This window comes from Pinus tabuliformis, chromosome 1_1 (assembly GCF_031772625.1).
Source record: "Pinus tabuliformis cultivar Carrire ecotype Pingquan chromosome 1_1, CPIR1, whole genome shotgun sequence".
Lineage (NCBI taxonomy): Eukaryota > Viridiplantae > Streptophyta > Pinopsida > Pinales > Pinaceae > Pinus > Pinus tabuliformis.
The window spans coordinates 847,649,501-847,676,977 of record NC_142297.1 but is presented as its reverse complement, the minus strand read 5'-3'; positions in this window follow the sequence as shown (position 1 = coordinate 847,676,977).

The following is a 27,477-nucleotide window of genomic DNA, read 5'->3' as shown; positions in this document are numbered from 1 at the left end:
TTCTGAAGATGGATGCAACCCTATGAAATTTATTTCGTGGGATAGGCTTGTATAGGATTTCCTACAGGAACCCTACAGGATGTCTTGTAGCTACCTCTCCTCTAAACTTTCATACCTTTTTTTCTTTTCAGTTTTGGAGCATAAGGTTTGTTGACAAGAGTAGAGAAGGGTTCGTGTGAATGGTAGGTGAGAGGTATAGCCCTCATGTATTGTCCCTCTATCCTCTATTCTCACCCTCTTCTATTTGTTTTTTCTTCTTTGAAAAAAGTATATATATATATATATATATATATATATATATATATATATATATATATATATATATATATATATATATATATATATATATATATATATATATATATATATATATATATATATATATATATATATATATATATATATATATATATATATATAGATATATATTTGAATTGACTTATTGGATGGATGTAGGGGTAACAAGGTGATGAAAGGCATGGTGATGATGTGGTGGAGTGATTATTATTTTAAATTTTTTTGACACAGGTTGGTCATCCCCTTGCTCTAGGGTCACTTTTCTTGGGATTCCAAAGCCACCCTAAAATCTACAAGAAACTCCTGTAGGTTTTCAGGGAATCTTGTAGAAAACACAGAGGATGTGTACACTGAGCTGGAGGCATTCATAAATGGAAGGATTGATGGAATAATGAAGAATATGAGATGGAGGAATGAAAATATGGATTGCGTAGGTCCTTCTGTTCCTCTCAAGTTGCGTTGATCCTCCTCTTGCCGACCTACAAACAACATTAGCAAATTTTTTCTTTTCTCTCTTTTTTTTTTTTTTCTCTTTTTTTGAAAATAAATAGTCCACCTCCAAGAGGTTTTCATCCTGGTTACTTGCCCTGGGTGCCTCAAAAGAGGTTTTCTCCCAGAGATCTTTTTATTTTTTCTTTTATTTTCAACACCATTGGGCCGCCTCAAGAGGTTTTCAACCCAACAGTGGGACTTAGGTGCCTCATTGAGGTTTTCACCTAAGTCTCTTTATTTTTTTTCCTCCTTTCTTCTTTTTTCTTTCTTTTCTCTTTTTAGGGACTTGATGGGGTAGAATCTGAGGCTTTCTCCACCACCATCACTGTCTTATTGATTCCATTAATGAATTCATGCTTTGACAAGGGCTTCTTGTAGACCTTCAATCTGTACCCATTGACAAGTAAAGGGATAGCCTTTGCATCAATGGTTCTTATCTATATTGAACCATTATCATGACATTTTTCTATGACATAAGGCCCTAACCATCTAGTCCTTAATTTGCCTTTAAAATCCTTGTATCTGGAATCATACAACAAATCCCAATCACCTTCTTGAAACTGTTTTTCCTTTATGTTCTTGTCATGTCAAATCTTCCTTTGAACTTGAGTCACCTCTGTGTGCAGGAGGGTTTGCATCCTAAATTCATCTAACCCATTCAACTCAAGCAATATTTCTTGTTGTGCCCTAGTGAGATCTAGATCCAGTTGTGCTGCCATTCTTAAGGTGTTGTATTCAAATTCAATGGACAATATGGCCTTCTTCCCATAGACCAACTCATAAGGAGTGAATCCAGTGGTGGTCTTCCAGGTGGTATTGTAGGCCCAAGTGGCCTCAACTAATCTATCTACCCAATCCTTTCTGTTGTTGCTAATCACTTTGGTCAGAATTCCTTCCAGCACTCTATTGGTTACCTCCACTTGCCCATTAGCTTGTGGGTGGTAAGGAGTGGATGTTCTATGCTTGATCTTGTGCTGGCTCAACAAATTTTCAATCATGTGAGATGTAAATTGACTTCCTTGATCAGTGACCAGTTCTCTAGGGTACCCAAACTTATAAAATACATTTTCCCTTAAGAACTCAACCAATTTCTCTTATGTTGCTTCTTTGATGGCCTTGGCTTCAGCCCACTTGGTTAAATATTCAGTGCACACAATTATGTACTGCTTTTTCCTGGATAGAGGCTCAACACGCCCAATGAAATCCATTCCCCACTTGTCAAACGACTCAAAATTCACTTGAGGTTGTAGGGTCATTTCAACCCTTGGGGTAGGTTTTCCCATCCTTTGGCACCGATCAAACTTACTAGTATATGTCCTCACATCCTAGTGAAGAGTGGGCCAGTAATAATCAGCTTGTAGCACCTTGAATGCTATCGTTTTAGCTACAAAGTGTCCTCCACAAAGCCCATCATGACAGGTCAGAAGGATGTCAAAGACTTCCTCCTCCCTAACACAACTTCTCATAATTTGATCTGGGCCTAGTTTGAAGAGGTTGCCCCAATCCAAGTGAATGGAGTGCTCTTCATCACTATCTTGCTATTTTCCTTAGAGGACAAATTTGGTGGAAACTATGCAGATACCAAGTAATTTTCTATGTTAGCAAACCATGGAGAGAGAACTGAAATGGAAAATAAGTTCTCATTTGATAACTGATCATCAACCATTCCTTCCTCCCCTATAGGTAAAGTCAATCTGGATAAAAAAATATGCGACAACATTCGCCTTACCAGGGTTATCAATAATAGTTAAATAAAATTGTTATAATAAAAGTAACCATCTAATAATCTGGGCATTTACATAAGGTTTATTCATCAAGTATTTAATTGGAGCATGGTTAGTATGTACAAATGTTTGGAAACCTATAATGTAATGCCTAAATTTGTTTAATGAATGTACAACATCTAGGAGCTCCTTTTCAGTCACTGTGTAGTTCAGTTCAACTTTTGACAGATTCTTATTAATGAAGTAAATGGCATAAGGTAGCTTGTCATCTATCTGGCCCAAAGATACTCCTATGGTTTTCTAAGAGGCATCACCGTGTATGTGGAAAGGAAGAGCCCAATTTAGGCCTCAGAGAATAGTGTCATAGTCAACTTGTCCTTTACAGTCTCCAAGGCGTCTTGACAGCTTTTTGACCATTAAAATTTAGAATCTTTAGCCAATGACCCAAATAAAGGAGAAGCTAACTTGCTGAAGGCTTTTATAAATCTCATATAGTATCAGGCTAAGCCTAGAAAACTTCCGACGTCCCTCTGTTTTTGTAGAGGTTGGAAACTTCGGATGATGGATATCTTATTCGGGTCCACCTGCAGTCCTTTCTGGGATATTGAATGACCTAGAATAGTCCTTGCAGTCATCAAGAACTCACATTTTTCAGGTCTAAGGGACAAGTTCATTTCAATGCTTTTGTTCAACACCTTACCCAAGTTGGAGAGAGCCTCTTGGAAGTCACACCCATAGGGTGTAAAATCATCTGGATAAATTTCCACTGCATCATGGACTAGCTCAACAAAGATACTTAGGACTGCCCTCTGGAAAGGGGCAGGGTCATTTCATAGGCCAAAAGGAAGGACCATATAAGCAAAAGTGCCCCAAGGATAGGTGAAGGTGGTTTTATCCTAGTCCTCTGGGCTAATCTATATTTGATTGTACTCATTGAACCCATCTAAGAAAGAGAAAAACTTTTTCCCTGCCAGGCCATCTACCACTTGGTCAATGAAGGTCAGAGGGAAATGGCCATTCTTTGTTTATTTGTTTAACTCTCTGTAATCGACACAAATCCTCCACTTCCCATTTTTCTTTGGAACTAACACCAAAGGAGAAACCCACTCACTGTTTGTGATAGGGTAAATGAATCCTGCATCCAGTAGCTTTTGCAGTTCTTCTTTGACTATATACTTGAGAGCCGGATTCATTTTCCTTTGGGGTTGTCAGACTGGTTTTCAACCTTATTTTATAAAAATGTGGTGGGTGCACATCGAGGAGTGCACTCCCCTCATTTCTTTGTAATTCCAAGAAAAGGCATCTAGATGTTGCCTTAGCATGTTGCACAACTCTTCTTCTTGGTGTATAGAAAGAGAGGGGTTGATTTTCAAAGTTCTTTCAGGGCTGAATTCTATTGTCTTGACACGAGTAGGGTTTGAATCATATAAGCATATATCAATCTGATGGTTTCTCTTGGTTTCCTTTACTACTTCCTCTAAGTACAAGGTGTTGGGAGTTAGATTATGGAGTATGTCTTCAATCAAATCATCTTCATCCGGCTGTCCTCCTCCCACAACAACATATAGGGTACATAGTTGGGCTGAGTAGAATTCATTCTCCTCCTCCTCTTCTAGCCATAAAGGTAAATGATGTCCTAGAGATGGTTGAGAAGGAGGGTACAAGACCAACTGTTTGTACAATTGCCCATTTTTGATAGTCATATTTCTAGCCCTGTAGCTGATGTAGGCATCAACAATGGCCAACCAAGGCCTCCCAAGAGTGATAGTAAACAGTAAGCTTGGTCTTAGGTTGGAGAATTAGGAAGTCTGCAGGGTACTACCAGGAGTCAATGGAGACCATCACATCCTCAACAATCCCCTCAGGGGCTACTGTGGAATGGTCTACAAGCTACAAGACTATTGTGTTCTTCCTTAATGAACCCTGGAGATTTAGCTTCAGCATGGTGTCCTTAGTCATCACATTAATGACAGCCCCAAGATCAGTCAAGGTGTGTGGGACAGTGGTGCCATTGGTGTGCACATCTACCAAAGGGCTTCCAGTGACTAAATACCTTGGGAAAATTACCTGCCCCAGCATTAAGTCGGACAACTATCCAGTGACATTAATGGTATGGGTTTCTCTTTTTGCCTCCCTGGATGTTTGAAACACTTATCTTTAATGAGTTTTTTGTAAATAGGTACATCCTTAATGGCTTGGAGAAGTGAAATTTTGACACATAGATTTTTCAATTCGCCTGGAAGTTCATTCTCTTCTGCGGTAGGTTGGACTGGATGAGTTAATGTTTCAGGAAAGGGTGGTGGATTCACTCTAGGCATACTTTACTCTCTTTACTCATCACTCTCCCTAGGTGGAAATGGAGGTTAGCTGTCTGAGAGTACTCTCCCAGACCTTAGGTTGATTTCTTGAATTTCCAACAGCATAAGCAGGGTAGGATGTCTTTCCACTATATACCTGTTGTGCTTGTCAATTTTTCGGGTTCGGATTTTGCTGGGCAGGGATCTTAGGTTGTTTAGGTGGAGTATGGTGTAAAAGCTATGGTTGAGTAGGAGGTGAAGGCAATAAAGTTGGAGCATTGTTGTATGGGGTCCTCCACCCCTGGGGTGGTGCATTCTATTGAGGTTGTGGAGGAGTATATGGATGAAATGACTAGTTGATCAGCTGGGAATGGTACTGAGGTCTAAAAGGCCAAGGTGAAGGTGTAGACCAGGAGGGATGAGCAGGGGGCCCCTAGGAGGGAATGGATATGTTTTGGTTAAGGTTATAATATGAATAGGGTTACCCTTGCATGGCCTGATGGTATAGTCAAGGCCCATGAGGTCTCCTTTGATTTATGTAGCAGAGCTGTTCAGTCACCCCTTCAGTTCCCTGATACATAACTTTTAGTCCAAGTAGAGAAGGGCACCTATCTGTGGAGTGGTTTTCTTCGCAGAATGAGTTTAATGGACATTCGTTCCTAGGGTGCCTCCTTGTTCATCTAGGGCAGAAGATGGCCAATGCTCTCTCTGCTTCCTCCTACTTTCTCTTGATGTGCATAGTGTCCATCTGTAGGGAAAGGGTTTGTAGCATTTCACTCTTGAAATGGTCCATCATATTTCCAATTTCACCTTTTATGGATGTGTTGGAAGAGGATGAGTCGGACATTGGTTTACTACCCCTACCATTTTTCCATGCTTCCCTAGAATGGTTCTTAAATACAGTATTGATATCATGATAGGGTAGCTGGTAGAGGTCCCCTCCTACTAGCAAGTTTAATGTATCCAGAAGATCTTCCCTTACCCCCCTGATTAGGACTAGCTTCAGTGACTCAGGATCAAGTGTGCACCTAGCCCTTTTGTAGCTAAGCTTGAATCCTTCCTCATAATCCTCCAAGGATTCATCATGCCCCAAGGTCATTCTAAAAATTTCCTCTTTAGTGTCTTTGGATCTGCAGCAGTCCAAATACTTATTGTTGAAGGCCTGCTACATCTGAGCCCAGGTTGTGATGTTATCCCTTGGTAAACCCATGAACCAGTGCAAAGTAGCATCCTTGAGAGTGGATGGGAATAATTTCAACTTCTGATCATCAGTGGTGTAATCATAAGCTCTTCATATGACATCAAACTCAAATAACAAAGTATCTGGATCTTCTGAGGTCAGGCCATGGAAGTGAGGAAGACCAGAGGGGCTTGTGTTTTTCATCTTGGCAACCCCATTAGTTTCTCTAATGGGAAAAGAACCCTCAATTCTTTCTCTATCTCCTCTATCATTTCTATTTTCAGCCATTAGGTAAGTTGGAATGGGTTCTCCTTCTTCTTGTCCCCCTGTAGGCTCTTCAAAAATCTCTCGTTGTTCGCCTAAGGGCTCCTCGAATTCAAAGCCATCAAATAAGAGGGAAGGTTGGTTGTTTGAAGTGGTGGGGGTATTTGGGAGAATTTTTCCTAAGTTATCCCTATTCCTATGAGGCATGAAATAAGTCTTCTTTGTTTTTTTTTGTGTTTTTTTCAAGCTTTGAGACTAATTGCAGAATTGAAATAGCAAACTGAATGGATACTAACCGTTGGATGAAATCTCACTTGTAGAATGGAAAAGAAAGCAAACAAACTCACAATTACTCTTGCAGAAATGAAGCTAATAATAGAATGAAAGAGATAAGAAATGAAAGAAAGAAAGAAGAAATCACATCTTACTCAAACACCTCCTTGGAAACGATGCCAAAAAGTGATGAGCACCAACATTGCAACAAGAATTTTGCAACTCCTAGGGCTACCAACTTTACTTTATCAACCCGAGGTTTATACAAACTTGGAGGTGACAGTGTTGTATACACAAGTAGATGCAATGGGTCCACTCTTTGGCATTGCTGAGCTCGTGATAGACCAATATGGTTTTTTAAACAAGCCTCCTATTGACTCAAGAGGAGTTTGATTACCAATGAAGAAAAGGGAATTTTTCATTAATTGGGAGAATTGAAATATTGTCTACTACAGTAAGGAAATACTGAAATCAATTCTTTAAACACCACTCATCTAACTAATTGCTAAGAGATCTTGCTTCAGAAGAATTCTAAGATAACATGTGTGTAATCCTAACTATCCTAGGCATGCAATATGAAATAACCAAACATTCTACTATTGTGCATATGAATGAACACAATAACTCTTTTTTCCCTTTTTGTCCTATTTTGTGAAAATGTGAATGTTAAATCTTCTTGGTGATGTGGCAAGTGGGTTAGAGATGGCGATGGAAGGTCATATGGCTTGGGAGGTAAGTCGGGGTCTTCTCCTATCTTTTTGGATTCTTTCTCCACAAATCGGTCTCAAAATAGGCCACTATAGGTCGTCCTATAGGATGTCCTAATGCTTCCTACAGGTCATCCTATAAGATGTCCTAATGCTTCTTATAGGATGTCGTAATTCTTATACAGGATCCCTTGTATTCCTACAGGATCCAACCGAGAGCAATAGGGGCGACTTGGAAGGTGATATAGGACTTAGGGAAGGTGAATGATGGAATAAAAAAGGCAAGGGGGTGGCTTGGACTTCCTTAGAGCTCAAACCAAAGTTTGTAAGATGGTTGGATTTTCTCAACAAACCTGGAAAGTTATTCTTATGGAATGATGAATTGGTTGAGGGACTTGGTGGTTTCTGGTGATCATGGATGGATGAGGTTAGGCTGGGATTGCTAGCATGAGATCTTCCTGCACTATTGAAACTCCTGCAATACATAAATTACTAACATTTATCCGTGAATCATATCAAACAAGGAAGATTTCTAATCAACTTAAGAAAACAAAACTTCATTATTTAGTTGCCTAATTCATGCATGGAAATACTTTTAGAATATGGTGAAACACCATGAGATCTAACACCAAGTTGAAGATATCAAAAATATCAATTGAAACCTATTCTTGAAAACTGAAAATATGCTGGTCTAAGTAGCGAAAAACCCTAAATTCCACAAGAAATCAGAATTCTGTCTTTTTGGGGTTGAATAGGAGTTTTTCCTCAAACCATGGTCCCTGAAGGGAGGAGTGAGGCCAAATCCACCTACTATCAGCCTTTTTGGCATTCCTTTATCTCTCTAAAGCTACTGCTAAAGCAATGCACAAATGGAAGCAAACTGATCAAATTCACCACTACTTGCAATGAAACAATGCTAAAACCAATTCAAAACTTAATCTATGAAATAACCTAGAGATACAAGTACAAGAAGAGGAGCCTTTGCTGCTAGGGATGGGCCGTAACCCAACAGCATCAGCCCTCTGAGTCAACTCAATGCCGGATCAAGAAAATGCTCATTTTCATTATCATATCAGAAAAATTACATAACAATTTTTTGCCACAAAGTTTGAACTCGAAAATGCTTAGTGATATTACATAAAAAATCTGAATCCTAATGAGGCTTTAGGCATCCTTATTTATACAACTGAATTCTCCAATAGCTTCCCTAAATCTAGGGAGGCTTGGCTCCCAAGCTCAAGATGAACTAGCTCTTAACTGTCACTGGCTCGGTTTCCCATGATCTCCATGACTCGGTTGCTTGCAACTCCGAGCTAGTGTGATTTGATTGAGGAATATTCAAATGAGTGAGGATTTAATGAGGTTGATCTATCTCCTATAATCTCTCCTCATTGTCTCATTCGAGTTTCTACCCTTAATTAGCCAAAATTGCCATGATATGCTCTTAAAAACCTGCAATCAATTCACATTAGACCCCTAGACATATATCTTACTTTTACTCATCTCATTAAGCAAAATATAATTAAAACTTGTAAGAAATTATGAAAAGAGTTGATTTTAATAAGCTTGGAGGTGTATTAAGGTCCATATAATTACCCAATGATGAGGCTCATCACGACCCCCTCTTTCCCTTTTCCTTTCTTTCCCTTTCTTTTTATACAACTTCATTCTTCATCTTTTCTTATTACTTTCCTAATTTCCAAACCCTTCCCATTCTTTATTCTCTTTCTTTAATATTCATTTATAATTAAAATTTTATCACTTTATTATTTTTATTTATTTTATTTCATTTTACATTTTTATTTATTTATTTTATTTCGTTTTACTTTATTCTATTATTTAATTTTGTTTGATCTTTTTTTCTTAATTTATCATTTGTCATTTATATTTATTTGTTCTTAATTTATTATTTGTTTTTTATATTTATATTTGTTTTATTATTGTTTATATTTATCTTTGTTCTATCAATTTAATATTTATTCTTTATATTTAATTTTTGTGTTTTATTGTATTTTATTTTCATTTTTTAGTTATATTATTTTATTTTCTGTTTTTGGTTTATTTTTAAGTTATTTTTAATTTTATTAATTTTATTCTCATTGTATTATTATTATTTTTTAATTTTCTAAACACAAACCATTAGATCGGAAAATAAACCAAAAAAAATTTCAAATGTCGCACTTAAAACAACTTGATTTAGAAATATTTCAAAACAAGATTTAAATAAACTATTTAAAGATCTATGTTAACTTTTATATATATATATATATATATATATATATATATATATATATATATATATATATATATATATATCCAAAAACACATTTTAATGTTGTGTATATTAAAATATTTAATATCCAAAAAAAAAAGTAATTGAAAGTCATAAAATAAAATAAAAAATATCAAGTACTTCTTAATAAGAATAATTAGAAATATCTATAATTCATTCTATTCTTAATATATATTAATGTGTTACACTTAAAAATATTTATAATAATAAAAAATCAATGTGAGTTATGAATAAAATACTTTAATATGAACTAAACTGATGTATATTTAAAAATATATTAACAACAAAAAATCATTTTAATGTGCTTAGATAAAATGTCTTGATCCACATGTTATGTAATCTATATATATAGATAGATTACAAATCTTGGAAACAAATCTTTTTTCACTCGGAAAAAAGTTTGCTCTAAAAAATTTAATTCCTATAGAGGGTTGACAGATCTTGAATTAATATGAATCTAGGATTGTTAAAACTAAGAACATGTATAAAGATATATACTATCCCTCAAAGGAAGAAACACGATCAATTTAATAAACCCTCTACTCAAAATTGATTATGCTACTAATCTTTCTATATTTCAAAAGGTTACGATATAGTTAACAACCATTTAGTTGGGTGACTGATGTTCATAAAAGTGTTGTTTCTTAAGTTTATTGCATAGTGCGATGGGTCGATGTGATCTTTTTATTTCTCATAGCTTCCGATGCGATGTTTTGTAACAGTATAAATTTTGTGGTGAGAACTTCCATTGATATGTTGTAGTTTATTTGTTAAAGGTTTTGAAAGGTGTTTAGAAATATTTTCCAGATTAATTTTTTTTAATCATATATAGATTTATTGGAATCAAATGTTTAACTTGTGAATTCTCTATAACCCAAATTCATATAAAACTAAAAACACAATTTACAGAATATAAAATTAAAAACACAATTTACAGAATGAAAATGAAAATAAAATTTGACAAAATCTTTTTCCGCAGGAAAATAACTCACTCATCCACATATATATAGAGAGTGTGTTTATTGCATTGCGATCCATCCCTCCGTCCATGAATTTGGAACCTTTGTGTTGGAATCTTTGTGCTGGAGCGCTTCCGATCAATTACTCATTCTTTGTGCTACGGAAAGGATATGATATCATCTCGTGGTATCGGATCGATCGTGCTATTGGATCTCGTGGTATTTCCTGATCCAATTGCATTTGAATGGACTTATCTACGAGCTTGACTTGACATTTGATATGCTGTAAAACGTTTCTTATTTTTGTTTTCGTACACATTTTCCATTGGATATTCAGGTCAACAATTACAGCTCGAGAGACAGATGTACTAAAACCATCACCAACACGTTGATAGTTTCAGTGAACCTATCACAACCTTTAACAGCTGCCATTATTCATAGGTCATATAGTTCATTCACATTTGTTGTGCTTTTATACTTCTAGAAAACTTGGTTCTTTTGATTGACAACTTGGTTCCTCTAGCTCCTCAACTCCTTAAGCTATGATACCGATCTAAAGGACAAATGATGGAACTAGACGCAAAACAACTAACCACATATAACATAAGTTAGATGCTCTCTAACTTGAATTGATTCATTTACTTGATTGAAAACACATCATGAAATAGACGTAAGAAGGATAATAATATATATGTAATCTCATCTCACACTTGCATGCATAATTTTTCCTAAATTTAGGCCTTATATGAAACTCATTCATAGTTTTTTTTCTCTTTTTTCGGGTAAATATATTTTATTCCCTGAAAACATAAAGTACATGTGAAGCCATCGAGTTTTAGGTTAGTTTGTCACTAGGAAAAGCACACCATACATATAATTTCAATATTATTCGAAAGAGAATCAAACATATATCTTCTTGTTCATATAAAAACTAAAAACTAGGCCACATACACCAATTACAAAATCATAGATATAGACAAAGAGCATCCAGGAATAATATGGAAAGTGATTGATTAGGGAGATTTTTTCTTCTTAATATGGTCCAACATTCTTACTTGAGGGGTGAGTCTTTAAAGAATTTCCATGAAGAGGAGATTTGTGATGCTAAGGAGAGGCATTCTTAATTGGCTAACTTTTATGCAATTTGATTTCTAGTTCTAATGTGAGTAGGGAAGATTACTAGATTGGAAGGATGGAGTAGTGGTACACAACTGAGTAGGCTTTCAAGTTTCTAATTGTGAGGCTTTTTTGTTAATAATGAGGTTCCATGTAGGTTCTTGTGTACCACAATAATAATGAGCTTGGAATTTCCCTCCACTAGAATATTAGTGTAGCCTTAAGCCTGGGAAATTAATAGTCCCTATTCAAGGTGATGCGTCTCCAAATTATATACAAATTAAGTGCCATCTAACCATCCTTCAACACAGTTAACCTCTCTCTTTTCATTTGGTAGCATTTTTTGAGATATAATGTGTTCATTATGAAGATTTAGAGATAATTACATATTATGTGCCTAATATTATTTATTTTGTAGAATATTGAGATAATATTGAGTAAATTTTGAATGAGACAATATAGGGAATTTCTCCCCACTATAGGATGGACCAAGGTTGGATAATAAATGAATGGAATATTATAAAGTTATTGAACATAATATATCGGGTGATTGAGAAAATCTAGGAATGTGTTCCATGTCATTTAATGAAGATTCCTAATAATGGGAACCAAATCCTCTTTTTGAGGGACTTTGGAGGGGAAATCTATCTCCTTTCAAGGAGGATGCTTCTTCATCAGTTTTTATAATTACCAATTTGAATTAGCATTTAGGGGCATGATTTTCTTAGTCTTCTTATGAAGAAAACTTGTCATATTGAATCACTACTTTCATTTCTAGCAGGGATGTAATTGTATTGACTCTAATAATGAAGTTTGGTGCCACTTTTAGCTTCTAAAGATTGGTTTCCTTCATAGGAATCTAAGTATGCATGGGATTGGCCATCCAAAAAGCCTTGGATCCCTGTTGTATAATTTCTTTATCTTCTTTGCACTTCTTATTCACTTGCATTTATTTTTCTTGCATTTCCTATTTCTGCACTTAATATTCATGTTTCATTTGTTGTAGGTTAGATTGGTTAAATCGAAATAAGTTGTTTTGCAGGTAATTTATAAAGTTACAAGTATGATGCATATTTATATCGGCTTTTCCAAGTCATATTCATCATTGGTATACTTGGCTTGGTTTACTAGTTCACAATTTTGGAATTTCTAGAAGTATCCTATAGCAAAATAGTCGTGATTTTCTGTTAAATTTTAACACATGTTCGTTAGATTATTTTTAGTTGATTCCACTTGGATTGAAGCTTCAAAAAATCCAACCTAATAACAAAATTTTCACTTGATTAGATTAGGCATTTGGGTACATAGATCAACTGACTAGTTCATTATTTTCAAATTTCTGGTTTTAGGTAGTAATTTGATGCTAAATTTGAGTACACGTTAGCAAACCTCTTTTGAGTTGTTTCCACTTGTATTGAGTCCTAAAACCATTCTACTTAATTAAAAAAAATTACCCCATAACATTTTCACTTGGTTAGGTTATGCATTTGGTAGGTTAACTATCTCACTATTTCTAGAGTGTTTGATTGTTAGAGTATTCGGTAATTTTTAGCATATGTTAGTAAGAGTTAATTTTGATTAATTATACTTGGATTGGAGCCTTATGAAATCTTAATTAATAACAAAATTTACCCCATTGCACCTCCATTTGATTTTTTTGGGCATTTGGCAAGTTAACTCAAGAAACAACAATTGTTTAGCAATTTTTTTTCAAGATCTTCCGTTTCCATATTCAATCCAAATTTATGGTAGAAGTAAATTTGTAGCATATGAATTATTTGAGACTAATTTGGTTGAGATGAGTCTTGGTTAGGTTTCCATTTAGCTCTTATGTTACCTGCTTCTTGAATGTTGGTTTCTGTAATTAGTCTAGATTCACTTTCCAACAAAAGTAGAATAGATTTTCTTATTGATATTTACCTTTTGCACCTTAAGATTGGAGGATTACCTAGATATTTGATCATTCGAAGTTTTTTCATTATCTAATTTCACTTTCATCAAAGGGATTCAGACGAGGAAGAGGGAGATGTTTGTTGCACATACAATGGTGGCCTCTCTTAAGCTTGTACAAACCTCAAGTTGATAATTTAAATTGGTAGCCTTGAGAGTTGTAGCATTATTATAGCAATACTAGGGCTCATCAATTTTTGGGGCCATTGTCGGGAAGGGTATCAAAGAAAGAACTCTCTTGTTCTTGGAATGAATCCTTTTTTAATTTGTGCATTCGTATTCTTTGGAAAAAAAAATATTGCATTAGACATCTTGCATTGCATTATCATTCTCATTCAAAAAAAATATATAAAAATAAAAAATTACTTCTCCAACACCAAACCGCCCCCATTTGGATCACATGGGGTAGTAAGAACCACATCAACATCCACTTTTACGCGTAGAATAAGAAGAGGTGGAAAATAAGGTAGAATAAATGAATGAAGATGATGACAATGAGAAAGATCCTCTTAGATTTCCCATTCGGGATATTGATATCAGTGTTCATATGAAGAATATCCCTCCATATTTCCTTCCCAAATTCCATGGTATGAGGTCAGAGGATCCAAACACCTTTCCATTTGAATTTGAAATACTTTCTAGATCTTATGGTTACTTATTAAATGCTCCAAAATTGAGATTGTTTCTAGATAGATTGGATGATAGAGCTCTTAAATGGTTCATGAGTTTAGGGATTAATTCAATAAGATCGTGGATTAATAAGTAAAATATATTTCTAGAAAATATATAAAGATCATGACCTTATAGAAGAAACCTTTAGAATGGCTCAAAGAAAGATGAGAGCCTTGAGAAAAATTACATCATTTAGGATTTGACACACTAAAATCCCTCTTACTCAGAAAAATTAGGGATGAGTGGATTGATCTCCTTGATCTCTTGAGTAGAGGTGATGTATACGACTTACCATTTGAATAAATTTGTGAAATATGCAAGCGCATATCAAGAGGAAGAGTAAGAGTAATTAAATTAGCATCGAGATCGGTAAGTCAAGTTTAACTTGGAAATTTGCTTGATAACTTTAAAATATATACTCTTAGCAATCTAAGTGAACAAGTAGACATGTTAAGAATGAAAAATGAGAAAAAGGAGGATGTCGATGTTTGTGTTATGCATGTAGAATCATATGCTACTAAAGATTTCTTTTCATTCCCAAGATTGAAAGAAGTTTACCAGGAGAACAATGAAGAAAATCAAACACCAGATTAGTTATGTTATGTATCTCCAATAATAACAAGGAATCCTAGTCAAGATAGGACGATGCAAGGTCCTAATTCACAATTTGAAGGTTATTCCTAAAGCAATTGGAACACACCCTTTCCTTGGCAACATTGTCCATCTCATCTCCTAAACTAATTTTGGCAAAAAGGTTTGCATGGACCTTATGGGAGAAATCCATAATATTGTCAACCCTTTCCTTATTATCCTCCATGCCCAACTCCATGCTATCCATACCATCCACCTCTTCCACAACCATAACCTCAACCACATCCATCTGAAAGATCCACTCCCACTCAAATACTTGTACAATCATTTTTGAACCCAACATTGAAGTAACTCAACCCATTTACAATGTTGAGGTACAACACTTCCAAACAAGTCTTCTTGATCTAAATTATATTAATCTTAGATAAGGAACAATATTAAAAAAAAGAGATTCCCTTGATTTCATTAAAAAACAATATCTAGAAGAAGAATATCTAGAAAAACAATGCACTACATTTAATGGAGAGCAACAATTGGAGCCTCAAATTGAATAATTTAAACTATGCTTTTCATCAGATGATTTATGTGTTCAACGAAATAATCATAAAATAGTAGAGGATTTAAATGGCACGAAAGAAGAATGCATACAAAATGATCCATATGACCAAGTGAACCAAGGGGATCACAACTATATTGACCTTTGGTTCCTGACAATCAGTAAGTCGGAACCAAAGTCAAAGCAGTTGGTCTCGCATATTCAGGTACATGTCAAATCATATCTTTCAAGCCTACACATAAGATTATATGTCATGTTGTTATGAACATGGATCCATTTGAAGTATTCCTATACTTGGAAATGATTTTCTTTTTTTCAAGTAGAGTAGGATATAGGAATTTAAAAGAAAGGAAAGGGAGAAAAACATAAGAGGAAAAAATAAAATCTCATGTGAAAACCTCCTTTGAGGTACCTGAGATTGGCTAACTGATTGAAAACTTCCATGAGATGGTCAATGGGTTGGAAAAATAGAAAAAGAGGAAAGAAATAAGATCTTAGATGAAAACCTATTCTAATGCACCTAGGTAGATCTACTAGTTGAAAAGCTCATTGAGATAGCTAGTAGGCCTATGAAAAAAATGAAAATAAAAAAGGATTTTTTGCACTATGTATCTCCCTATGATGAATGCAAGTGGTCTCCAACATCTGCAAGAAACAAAAAGAAGTTAGAACCATAAGAAGATGTTGATCTAGTTAAAGGAAGTCAAAATTAAGCTTTCACCTCCTTTGCCCAGATGCTCCAACAAGACCAAGGCAATGTCAATCCATCACCCTAATCAATTTTTGACACTCAACCATCATTCCCAATCCTTTCAGATTCATTTTACTCATTGTCTTATAACTGCTATAGGAAAGTTTTGTATTTGCTACAAGATTTTAAAAACCATAGAGAAGAAATTTTGTTACCATATCTTGAAAATCATGCATCTTTCTACCAAAATGTTTCATGGGGAGATGCATAAGGATGATGGTAACATGCTTAAAAAATCTCAGCAAATTCCAGTGCATACTTTTTGTGAAATTGGCCAGCATCACCTACAACAATTTTCGATTTTTCTCAAGATTCACGGATTCATTGGCCAAAAAGAATTATGGGGAGATGTATAAGGATGATGGTAACATACTAAAAATATTTCAGGTGAGTCTAACTTACAATTTGATAGATATGGATTAAAGTGGTATGCTAAAATATTGTCCTATATTTCTACGTGATTTTCCCATATTTGTTACAGGATTGTGATCAACATAGATTCAAAAGGTTTCAGATCCTGTGCTTTTCACTTAGGAATAAGAGGAGTGTTCCACCTCATTCTCATCATCAATTTTCCACACCACTTGGCCACTCCACCCAAATTTCCACTTCTTTCCATAAAAAATTACTCATGCTCACCCTTTCTTACATCCCTTCCACCGCAAAAAAAGCATTTGACCCTTTTCAATAAAATGTCCATGAATTATCATTGTTTTTGAAGGAATGAATTGAATTGAATTGTGATCCTAGGAATTTCTATTTGATTGTTACAAGAAGAAATACAATCTTGTAGAAATCTACACAGACCCTACACGACCATAGTTGGGAGCACCAAAATGAAGAATCAACCATCATAGAGGCATGCAAGACTCATTTCCTTGATCCTGGGCAACTAAAATAAATTTTCAGAGCTGCTACAATGTCAATGTTCATCTCCCACAACAACATTTGATCCACCATCAACATATCCTGTGTTGAAAAGCCTCTATCAATCTAGTACATGCCAAAAAAATTTCCAAAACAAAGCTAATGCACAAAGAACCAAGCATGAGAATGAGACACCTCAAGAAACCAACAGATCAACCACTACTCCTGAAGCAACATGCAAAGGAAATGATTTCTTAGAAGATGCTAAAGAAAAACTTCTTTATGTCCAAAAATTCCATGCAAGCACCAGAGGCTCAACACCATCAGTAAGAAGCCTCTAGGTAGGCACATGTGAACACTATTCTTCACTTCTCCCCTTGAGTTGATTATGGGCAAGGAATATGTTGCATCCAAAAACATTTTTTTATTGTATTGCATGGAAAGAACTCCAAAAGGAAGATAGACATATCATAATATTTAACGTAAATGGAAAAATTCAATTATAGTAATTTTAAAAATGTTTTAGAGATGGTTCAGGTGGCCAAGGCTTTTTGTCATGCCTCATACCTAATCACATGTCTAAATTTCTACTTACTTTTTTCATATGACTACCTTCTTGGAAATTTAGGATGGAATTTGGTTGCTCAAAGCTTGGGAAATTTGTGATACAAAAGGCCACTCTAAATCTAAGATTTAAACGAAATTTGGTGATTGGTTTTATATCTTATACACATTAGGGATCATAGAAATTAGTACCTCCACTCTATCACTTTGTACTAGAAAATGAAAACTATTTACACATAGTCATCTAAGAAAAGTAGGAGAGTTGCAATGAGATAATTGTCCATATGAAAGATATCTAGTGGGTCTAGATGCATTTGTGATTATGTATGCTTAATCTAGACACTTATTGTTACTTATAGATACACGCCATTCAGGAAGGAGACAAACGTCACCAATATTGGGCACTTAGGATCCTACTCCTGCAACTTCTTTTGAGAAATGATAATCACCCAAGTTCATTATATTGTCATGTCTATGTTTTCTGAATTCCACTTTATATTTTTTTGTGTCACACAATTCTGGATAATATTTTATATGAAATTGATTTTTTTAAACTTATATGCTTCCATGGCCATCCATTTTCCATGTTTCATTGATAGTTATATGGCAACTCTATAATAGATTAATTTTGATAAAAAGAAGAATGTTGCACCATCTTTATTGTCACTGGTCTGGTTTTCCTTATTGGAGGCCTCGATAATAATAATACTATTTGTATGTTTAAACTTTGAAATAATAAAAGTCCCACACACATATATAAGTTTAGTTAACCCTTTAATTAATTATTTTTTATGAAAATTTTTATTTAAAAAATATTAGTTTGCTTTATAAATGTAGATGAAAATAGTGAAATAAATTATTAAAATATGTTAAAATATAATTTTCTAATCTATATAATATATCTTGGATTATGTTATAATAATTAATTTTCCTTTATTAAAGTTTGTATTAAAAAGGACTATTTATAGAGTGAAGATATTAAGTCCATTATCTTTATAAAAAGCAAATTTTGTTAAGTATTAATTTATAATTTTGTAATATTTCAACAAATTATATAATTTATATTAATAATGAATTTAATTAAATTATGTGTGTCTGTGTGTGCGCGCACACACACACGCACACATATAGTGCTTAAATCTCATTTTTAAGCTTGGTCTTGATGCAAAGTAGTTGATTATGATTTTTCTCACGGGGTTCTTCAGCAAGGGAGTAATTTAGGTATGTATCCATTTAACATTATTCATCATGTGTCTTTCTCTACAACATATGATACTCAATTTAACCATTTCATTTTACCACCAAGGATATGCAATGACTTAGCAGATTACCTCCTTCTGCATTGCTTTAGTGGGGAATAACTCAACCTTCCTAATTGGAATACTTCCAATTGCAAGAAGTCACTCCATACCCAACTCACCAGTCCTATAGTTATTTCTTTAAATTCTATTTCCCGAGTTGTTTTCATTCCTTTTTTATTTCCCTTTCCATTTGAAAGTTGGGGAGGATTCCATTTCTTCCTATTTTTGGGCCTCTTCATCTCCTATGTTTCTATCCATTCCCTTGGTAGCCGAACTCCTGTGAAGCCTGAAAGGTATTCTCCTCAATATTTGGAATTATTTGGCATTTCATCCCTTCCTCCACCTGTTTCCTCTTCGAGGACCCCTTGTGACTCCCACTTGATAACTCTACATGATTTTGTTCTCTACCTACTCTATATCCCTAAGTCATTCATTGTTGGTTTTTGACATGTGTATGTTCCCCTCCTTTTTGTTGTTCCTATCCCTCAATCTTCCTCTCCCTCTTTTATGGTTGTGGCTAATAACATCCTTTGGTTGTATTCGTTCTCATGTTGACCTTGTATTCTATGCTTCTGCAAAGTGGTTCTCCTTTGATTTTAGCTGCTCCTTCCTTTCCTACCTTAGTATCTAGAATTTTTACCATCTCTTTCCCCTCCACCATGCCTCCTCAATGTGAACATGTCCATAGGGGAGAAAATTATGATAAGGAACAGGTCTATAAATGCAACATGTGGATGCACCACCATCTGGACAAAGCCAACTCTCATTTCCATGACATCTTTATGAGCCCCATCTAGAAGGATTGATCTTGTGTTGGCGGTGCGGCTCCTCCCATAGAGTTCAAATCTTAGACACAAAGGTTCCTACTATGTTGGAAGATTAGGTACTTGACTCTGCGAACACTCATGACTATTTTAATTAGTATATGGAAACAATTTATCTTTACTAGAACATAAATTTCCCCTCTCAAAGACACTAGTGGACCAACGTGATCATGGAGAAGACATCCATTCCATTTATCATATACATTACCGCATAAAGGACTTAGAATTATGGATGGAGTGCATAGAGTTGCATCTCAGCATACCACACCCAATGGGACACTCTACGAGATACAACCAATGCCCAATTTAGATTGTTACTATGTCAAACTCAAATCCTTCTGTTTAAGTTTCTATCATGGTCCTATTATATTGGTAATTTTTTCCAAATGTATATTTCTATTGCCAATTAGGCTAGCTATTCAATTTAAGTATGCTAAGTTTGGAATTTCCTAGGACAAAACTACCTCATACCTCTCCACGGAGAGTATAATTTTGGCTTTGGGGAGTTCTCCCTTGCAAGATACTGACCCAAATATATCAGTATTATTTTGTAATCTCTAGTTTTGAAGAAAATATAATTTACACCACAAAAGAAAATATTATTACTATCAACTTTTTTGTTTCTAATTTAGAAACTTTGTATTATGTCAAATGACAATTACATAAAAAAAAAATTGGAACTAGTTTTCATGAAGAGAAACTAGACTAGTAATATAAGTTTGGAGTCTTGAGGTTACTAATACCTTGTATAATTAGAGCATCTTGTAAATAGAAAATTATAAAAACAATTTATTGCACTAGACCTTGAAAGACATCAACATGAGAAGACAAGAAATACTACTAGCGTTGCAAGCAAATAACCAATGATTCATAACAACTATTAGGTAGAATATCTAAGAACTCACATTGGTTGGTCACTACCCTCATCTTACCAAAATGAAAAGTTGGCTAATCTCTTAGCTAGAATGGCTAGCTTGGAATCTATGTTGTCAATTTTTTCTTCCATCACTACCAATATAATAAAATTCTCTTAATGAGTCCTCTTGTACCTCCCTATCCAGTTTGCAATATTAACCCTGTGTTGCTTCACGCCATGACTAATGAAGTGACAAGAGAGCATGCCATCCACAAAGTATAGTGGGATCTGCAATCCCCTTTCGTGTTAGCTGACATCATATCATGGTAGGGATGGGGGTAGGGGAAGACCACTATTAAACAAATTTACATTTAAAAAAATATCTACCTTAGATATCCTTAATTTATAAATAGGATTTGTGGAAATATCATGGGAAAATATCATGGATTAGTAATATCACATTCCAAAAAAACCGTAAGTCACTTTCATATCAATTTTTTCTTTAATTAATCAATTTAATCAAAAAAGACATAATTTATGTAGATAAATATCAATCTTTGATCTATGAATACTACTAAAATATTCTAAAATGTTTAGTGTAAGTTAAACCCCTACCTATATTCCTAGGAATTATTGATACATAAAATAAACTTATGAAACCCCATTCCAAAATAAAAATGCTTACCAACATAATACCAAAAAAAAAGAATACTAGCTACTATTCTCACAAAAAAACTGAGTTCAATAAAAAAACTATAATAGATGGAATGGTTGTATGCAATTATGAACCTACCTAAAACCATAAAGTATGACTATGTTCAATATGACTATTAGCATTCAATTGAAAAATTGTGAAGGATATCCATAAACATTGTCTGTGAACACATGGTGTGAAATTATATTTATAAGATATTTTTTTTTTGAAATAGAGTCATGAATTTTGAAAATATAATTCAACTAAATTGAACTTGAATTCAAATTCTTCGCAAAATCAAGAAGAATCTGGACTTATTTGATGGGCCTTCCAAATAGGTAAAACATAAATCCCATCTAACCTCTCCTAACCACATAAAGGTTATATTAAACCTACTTTTTTTCACTTAATAACATACCTTCCTATATTAATGAGTTCTTAAGACAGTCAATGATGTTTTTCATATCTAATATTCATAACATGGTTATTACATAGGATTTTGAAAATACTTTTCATAAATTTCGAGGAGATCCAACTTAAGATATTCATGGCACTTGATCCCTGCTACATGAAAGTCTCAAGTAAATTATATTAGGGAATTTAATGCCCCTAGTTGCTGCTATGAGGTGAACCAAGAAGCAAGATACCCTTTTTATAGGATATTTGGAGGGAAAAGTAGTCCTCCTCTCAACAACACTACCCCCTACTCATTCGCATAAATAAAAGGCTCGAGTAGCCTAGTACAATAGTGTAGAGAAGTATGTGAGCATAGGAGAAAAGGTCAAGATTATTTTTTCAAGCAATTTTTGTAACTCTGTCATGAATAAGAAAAGTTTTAGTTCATGGAAGTGATACACGATTTTAGATCTTAGTCTGGTATTACTCCAAGGTTTATGAGATTCCTTGTGTTACCACCCACGACCACCCCTGATGCTCTAGATCCTTCCTTTATTATTATTTTATGCATCTTTTTATTTTGCAAAGAACTCATGAAAGTTATTTCTATTTATAGTATTCATGAATGCTTCACTACAGATTTTTCATGAACAATATTTCCTTACAGGTTATTTGAGAACTTGGTGATAACAGTTGTAGTAGTACACCAGTAAAATGACATTTCCACCTTGCACTTAGTTCATTCCCCTTTTTTGTTATGTATTTTTTGTTCATTGTTCACCGTTTACTGTTTCATGTACTAAATCTATTTTGCAGCTACAAGAAACCCACATATTTGAGATTTTCTAAGTGAAAATTTCAACCAGGTGCTATGATACTTTGAATAGGTGTATTTTATTATTTTCTAACTTTTCTATACCTTATTTTCTCCTACAACTCACATTTTGCGTAGGTACCTGCTTTGTGGGTTGCCTCTTATAGCAAAATAGGGATCTTGTAGTAGTTTGTAACCAAGCTTCCAAAGTCACTCAGATTCACAATAAATTCATGATTTTTCTTCATTGATATATTATGACACTCCTAGAACATTGATAATGGAACTTGAAGGTAGAGATACCTTGTAGATTCTTTTATTGTTTTTTCTTACAAATCTGTTTTTTTCTACAAATTAGGGTTTAGAGTTTGTAATTCACTTCAGCAATTTGATTTCATTTCCTTGCAAGATAGCATAAAGTTGTTCATGTGTGTTTCTATTTCTTTGTATATAAAATAGAAGTGTGCCTTCCTTTATTGCAATTAACCTAAGTTTGCATGCCATTTTCCTTTCAACAAGTTATTTCCTGCACTTACAATTTTCCTATAGCATATATTATTCAACTTGGTATTTGTACATCTATCTTTCATTTCATTATTTCCTTCTCATAAATCAATGAGAGAAAGAGATAATACCTATTGCAGATATAGTGATGGACCCTCTTAGATTTGTATGAACGCTTGGTTAACAATTAAAGTTGTTACTCTTGTGAGTTATAACATTATTTTTGCAATGCTAAGGACCAACACTTTTTGGCGTAGTTTCTCAAGAGGTTTTAATCTACTTCCTTTTTCATTAGTTGATATACTCTTTATTTCATTTAATCTTCTGCAAAAATAACAAAGACACATTAAGATCTTCTTTTTGAAAAAAAAAATATACAGAAAAGTGAAAAAGTGCATTCCTTCCTTTTATGCCTCAATGATTAGGGATATAATAAGAAATTCTTACCAAAAACCCCCACTTCCACTAGCAGCGAACACATATAAGCTAACTAGGAGCATCCTACCCTATCGAGAGGGACATTTGAGGCCCTTTTTGGTAAGAAACTTGTTGGGAATCAGGAAATACTAAGAGGAGGGGGTGAATCAACATTTTATAAATTGTAAAATTCTTCGAAATTTGCTTAATCAGATGTAGTAAAGAACCCAATAAAAAATTATACACGAGTTTGGTACAAAATCATTCAATGTGGAAACCTTTTTTGGAGAAAAACCACAAAACCTTGTTTACCTATGAATCAAACCTTAAGACCCTAGTTTGGATTACATCATGATTTGTGAGCACCAACTTAGAGGAGAACCAACCCCTCATATTACCAAGAGCCAACATTCTAAAGGAACCAACCACATATATGTATGGGCACCAACTTCTTGTAGCATAACATATATATATCTCATACATTTTTAAACAAATATCTAAGACATTGTCTTTCATTTTGTATTATTCAATTATATTTTGACAATTCTTCAACAACCTTCTTCTCTTAATTTATTTCTCATTTAATCATTGCACAACAACTTCAACTTAACCAAAATACAACTTGATCACACCTTCTTTCTCTGATTCACACACCTTTAATTTTCTATTGCAACATTAACCAACTTATGGGTCATTCTTCTATTTCATTCATGCCTTCTCAACACTTTGACTTGGTAACTAAATTCTAATTGAATCAGAAAACCTTTCAATTGGTCCACAAGCCTTTTATACATCGTTATCATTTAAATCCCATGGGAAATTATTTTCTTGGATTTACTCACAGGAAAATTTCCTTTAACAATTTCAATCAACCCAATCTATGTGCCTTGACTATTTAATTTGAAATTTTCCAACTATCTATGTCTTAACTCTTTTGAAACTTGAAATGCCAAAATTGGATCATGTTGTGGACTTGTCCCTTTAGCTCATTAGTGCTTGAAACCATGGGTTAAAATGAAGTATCTATGTAGAGGGCCCTTGTCTTTACAAAGGCATAGTTTACTCTCCCTCAACCTTTGTGCTTATGATTTGTATAAATGATAGATATAACCAAACCTTAGCAGAAAAAAGCTTAAAGCTTTTGTGATATGAAGGCCTTATATAATTAACGCTTAGCACAAATCCCATAGTTTTTCCTCATTGGTCGCTGACATCATTAATTTCCACATGGCAGTCTCCAAGTGATGCCATGTGTCACTTAAATTCATCCCACTTAGCAATCCCATAAGGTTTACTATGTGTCACACTATTGAGGTGCCACATCATCTTGTGTGACATGTCATTATCACCTTCTCTTTATTTTTGGTCCATGTTTTTGATATTGTTATGTTATACCCAAGTGGCATAAACCTTTCACTAATAAGGAGGGGTATCCTACATTTCCTAATTTCAACTTTTTGATTTGTTATTTAAAATTGATCATAGCATGAAATTCATATCAAATTTCATTTTTTATCTACGCATTAAAATTTATGTCTTTCTTGCACTTTCTCTCTAGGATTGTGCCAATTACACCAATGTTTCATGCCAAGACAATTGATAGACCAATTTACATCCCCTAGAGTCCATCAACCATGGCATCGGATCATTGCAAAATATATGTAGTACTCTTCACATCTCATCAATGCCATGTTATTAATATTCATGTCCAGTAATGAACATATTTCCATCTCCTAAATATCGTCAACCAAGACTATTTCCAAATCAATACCTCCATGAACCTTTTTATTAAACCTCCATGGTGCCGTGTTTTGTAATGTTATTTCACCCTCTACCACATGTCACCCAATTTTTGCCTAAGGTACTCGAAGAATTCCTTGTAAGGGGTTTTGTAAAAATATATGCAATATTCTCATTAGTATCCAGACATTCAAGTTTAACAACCTTAGTCGCAATTTAACCTCTCAAGGAATGAAATGTTCTTTCCATGCATTACCCATAACTCATGGTGTTATGGGTTGAGGTTGATGTAATGTTTTGATTCTTAATGTTTTTATTTCTCATAGTTTCTGATGTTTTGTAACAGTAAAAATTTTGTGGTCAGAGTTTCCCTTGATATGTTGTAGTTTATTTGTTAGAAATTTTGAAAAGTATGCAGAGATATTTTACAGATTAATTTTCCTTTAATCATATTTAGATTTGTTGGAATCACGAATTTAACTTGTGAATTCTCAATAATATAAATGCCTCCAGTTTTTTTTTATGACATTAAATTCATACATAAAATTAAGAACTCAGTTTACACCATAAAGATGAAAATAAAATTGGGCTGAAACTTTTTTGGCAAGAAAAACACTCCAACATATATATAGAGAGTGTTTATTGCGTTGGAGCCCTTCCGATCAATTACTTATTTGTATTTTGGAAACCTTGTAGTGCTAGGCAAAGGATATGATATCATCTCGTGGTATCGGATCGATCGTGCTATTGGATCTCCTGGTATTTCCTGATCAGATTGCATTTGAATGGACTTATCTACGAGCTTGACTTGACATTTGATATTCTGTAAAACGTTTCTTATTTTTGTTTTCGTACACATTTTCCATTGGATATTCAAGTCAACAATTACAGCTCTAGGGACAGAGGTACTAAAACCATCACCAACACGTTGTTAGTTTCAGTGAACCTATCACAACCTTTAACAACTGCCATTATTCATAGGTCATAGAGTTCATTCACATTTCTTCAGGTTCTTCCCCTGAGGCCGCCCTATCAGGTCGTGTTAAGTAATGCGGTTTAAGTGTTTAGAATGAGCAGGTATTCCATACGTTAGTCAGTTCGTGTTAAGTAATTTGGTTTGAGCTTTTATTTTCAGGAGGTTGCCGTGAGCTTCTGAATTCAGGTAGTTTATCTATTTATTTTCAAATAAAATGTAACATGTAAGAAATTAATTAAAAAAAAATATATTTCCTATTTGAAACGCTTTAAGAAGGTTTTTTCAGCACGAAAAAAAAGCTATATATTTGTATTATATTCTTGATAGTGGATAATATAAGCGTATATGACTCAATTGATAATGCCGTTAGCAGAGGCAGATGTGTGGACCACGCCACATTTTGAGATTAAACAAAACATTAGATAGATTTCTTGTTCGGCTACAAAATGATTGTGTAGAGATAGATACATATGATCAAAAGATATAGAAAAAAAATGATTTCCATGACAACAAAATATATATGTGCAAACCTTCGCTGAGAAATATGCCAAAGTATGGGAAAGTATAAAAACATACCAAGTATATTCCCATTGATAGAGAGTTATATACCTGGAAGACAAAAGTCATGGATCTGGAAGCTGTTGCTATCCGTTGTGATCTGCATCCTCCAAACACCTTGGGGAGAAATTAAGCCCATTTTGGATAAAGCATCAGCTTTTTTGTTTTTGTTCCTGTCAATATGTGAAAAAGTATAGTCCCTCTTGGAGTTCCATAGAGCTGCAATCTTGTCCAGCCATCCAGCAAGATGAATGTTTTTAATGTTGTGTTTTGACAAGACATGATCAGTTATAACCTTCGAGTCTCCATAGATTTGCAATTTCAGAATGTCAAGAAAGATACAAAAAGAAAGAAGACCAGCTAATGCTATCGCCTCAGCTTTGTTGTTGGACCCTGGTCTAGCATTCCAATAAATTTCAAAAGCCTAACTATCTGTTGGATTGATGTATACGCCACAAGCGCACATCCCATGTTGTGCAGCTCCGTTGAAATAAGCACACGGAGAAGTCGTGGTCACCGATGCCATTTGGCTTCTTCCATTCTTGTACCTGTTCACCGATGCCATTTGGCTTCTTCCATTCCTGTTCCTATTCTGTCCTGACAAATCAAGGGCACTGTATAGAGATAAGATAGATACAACTACAGAAGAGTTAGATTTCACTTTTGATTTGAAGATCATACCATTTCTCCATTTCCATATGGCCCAAATGGTCAATAATGGGATGGCCCGCCATTATTTGTTCATGATGCTCCATCTTTTAAAAGCTTCAGGAATGGATGGGAAGGAGCAGTGAGTGAAACCATAGTGAGCAACAAGATTTTGCCAGATAGGGTGCACCTGTGG